Below are 3183 nucleotides of genomic sequence, written 5' to 3' on the forward strand. Positions count from 1 at the left end.
TATATATACTATATATATATATATATATATGTGTGTGTGTGTGTGTGTGTGTGTGTGTGTAGTATGTATGTATGTATGTATGTATATGTATACATACATACATAGAAGCGTGTATATGCTACGACAACAGCTGTTCCAACATTACATAGTTATTTAGTACTTTTCTCGTTTCCCATAAGTTAATTGCCTCTTTAGTCTGAAATGGGGGATACATCCATTCATTGCCTCGTAACTAAAACAGCTGCTTTGATAGTTAGTACGTTTGCCTCCGAGTAAACGTACTTACGTTTACCTTTTAATAAAAATCTTACCTAATTCCTAATTAATCATCTCTCTCTCTCTCTCTCTCTCTCTCTCTCTCTCTCTCTCTCTCTTTTAATTTCTGCATATTGCAAGTTCATCAGTGCATTCCATCGAGTCCTATGAATATTTGATTGCTTCTATCCACAAGATCTGAATTTTGGTCAATTAAAAAAGGTTTTAAATCAGCTAGAAAAATAAAGATAGGCCAAAATTGGTAGTTTCTAGTCCATTTTCAGTTTGAGGACTACATGGCAGAGAGAAGCAGCCACAGGTAACTTGAAAAGTATATTATGAAGACCACTGCTAACAATGAAAGCCAGAATGAAACAGCTATAAGCAAACACAGAATGTGTAAGGGGAAATTTAGGTGCTACAATGAATAATTGTTGGGGGAGTTGCTCCAAATAACACATACAAAAGGGAGTGGCTCAGTCTTCCTTTGCCCCAGTATAATATCGTCCCTGGTAGTGCAATCACCACTCTCGGAGAGAAGATGACCAATGGTATAATGGATTTCCTTCTTCATTGGTCACACTACCATAATACGTCAAATTTTTCTATGGTATCAGTGAAACTTATGGACCATACCCGAACACGTTTGAAGGTCTGTAGTAAAACAACTTATAATTGAGGATGCAGATAAAATCGTAAGTGAGCCAGTTTTCACCGTCTTGTGATCGAGGTTCCTGTCTTAACTTCTTTACAAAAGTCACAAGCACTATTTAGCCCTCTAATTACTTTGAAATGACTAAATGTAGTACATCAATTAAGAAAATGGAGGAAAACATGGAAGTAACAAAGTTCAGGAAGAAACATCGAAAAGGTCAACAACAGCAAAGATATCATTGAAGCTTGCGCGCTTTCAGGCCGCAAGAAAGAGACAGAAGACTATACTCAATTATGCTGCATACTGCTTTGGAATAATATCTGTAAAATTTCATTAAACCTCACTGTAAAACTTGGAGTATAAACAACCTGACTGCGATATGATGTGAAAGTGACACACCATAGTTCGTGATGTGCATATTTTCCATAACAGCAGCAATAATTATTGATTGACAGCAACAGCAAGAGGTATCCTGTATGGCCATCGTTCTGTTATATTCAAAACTTACGAGACTCATTGCTCTGAGAAATGGGACCCGGTGGACTTTGGAATTTGACTGTGCTCTCTCGTTTTGTGACTAATACAGAGACCAGTGATCTATATATTTCAGCTACGAAGTTAAAACCGTTTAATACTGTCACTATTATCAGTTCATTGTTTTGTCTTGAATAAACAGGCACATGAATTATTAGGTTGTAAGCCTGGATTAGGGGCAATAAAGTCTACCCACTGTCTTCCAATAAATTTGGGTTTGAATCCCAGCTGCAAAGCCGAGTTTCTTTATTCAGGGAAAACTCATGGATAGTAGGGATGTGAAGAGGCCAATTAAAATTGTGGCCTCTACAACACTGAGAACAGATCAATGCGACCAGTACTCTCTCTCTCTCTCTCTCTCTCTCTCTCTCTCTCTCTCTCTCTCTCACACACGCAGGTACTTTTACGAGCTAGTCGGTTGCAGAGCATTTAAATATGAAATGGGTATCAGAATATGAGGCAAATGGGAGATCCTTCTCTGAATGGAATATAGTCGTAGTTTGCGGAGAGGATATTTTAGGAATTTTTTCGAATGCAAAGTACAAGAGAAGCAGATGTGAATAACGCAACAGCGGGCAGGGTCAGCGCAGGCTTGACGATGCTTGTGGAAGTGACTGTTCAATTTGTAACCAGGGCATGAAGGGTTTGGAGAATGGAAAATCACCGCCCACATGTTGAAGTTTTGAATGGCCTGTTCGAGCATAACAAAACTCCTTTCTCAAGAAAAGCAGCTGCATTTAGCCGGATATAAGACATAAAGATTATTATTTGAGGTTCTCTGTAAGCACAAAAGCTGCTAATCGACGCAAGTTAACGGAACTCTCATTGATGAAAGTTTTTAACAAAGAATTATACTGATGAGCATTAAAAATATCACAATATTGAATTTAGTTACTTTTCAAACACTCAGTCTCAGTATTCTCTATGTGAATTTTTTATACTTATATTATTCCGTCTCCATTTTTAGATTATAATAATTTCTTTTATTTCTGAAACTCGGTACTCATTGTTATCTCCTCCTTTAATTGATTTTGTTGCTAAACATCCGGATATTTTGAGAGTTATCCTACCATTATGAGGTTACCTATTACCTATCTTGAATCGTGTGGTTGCCTTCGCTCTCACCTCTTATCGTAAGAGCATTGCGTCATGTCATACCATTAAGTCTTCATTTTTCGAGGCTATTGATTGTTTTATGCAGCCTCTTAGGAAAGGAAGAGCTACTTGAGGCTTGAGAGAACATTGCAAAGAATAGATCCTATATTTGCAGACTAACATATTATTGTCTAGTTGAAATTTCGACCTATGAAAAGGCTTCATGGAAGAATATAGAACATATAAAGTAAGTACCTGCCAAGTGTGATAATGAAGGAAGTAGTAATAAAAGAACAATAATAAAAAAGATTATTGTTAGTTGTCGTTGGGATAGTAAGCCTAGTGGGAGTCAAAGTAAGTAAACTTTTGTTGAATTGATCCAAATTCTGTAGCGAATAGGACAATATTTTCTTCAAGGTAAACAATAGTTACGATTAAGAACATTTTAATAAAATTTGATATTTCTAAGTTGATCTAGCCTAGATCTTCTAGTTACTTTGTAATTAACAGTTACTAACAGTAAATGGCAGAGAACCAACAAGAAAATAATGTCTGAGCCTTATAATTTTCAGGAAAATAAGTATCTTTGCTTCCAGTTTAGAAAATCATGACACTGGTCCCTTGGAAAGATCTTCGGGCAGTTA

This window comes from Macrobrachium nipponense, chromosome 16 (assembly GCF_015104395.2).
Source record: "Macrobrachium nipponense isolate FS-2020 chromosome 16, ASM1510439v2, whole genome shotgun sequence".
NCBI lineage: Eukaryota > Metazoa > Arthropoda > Malacostraca > Decapoda > Palaemonidae > Macrobrachium > Macrobrachium nipponense.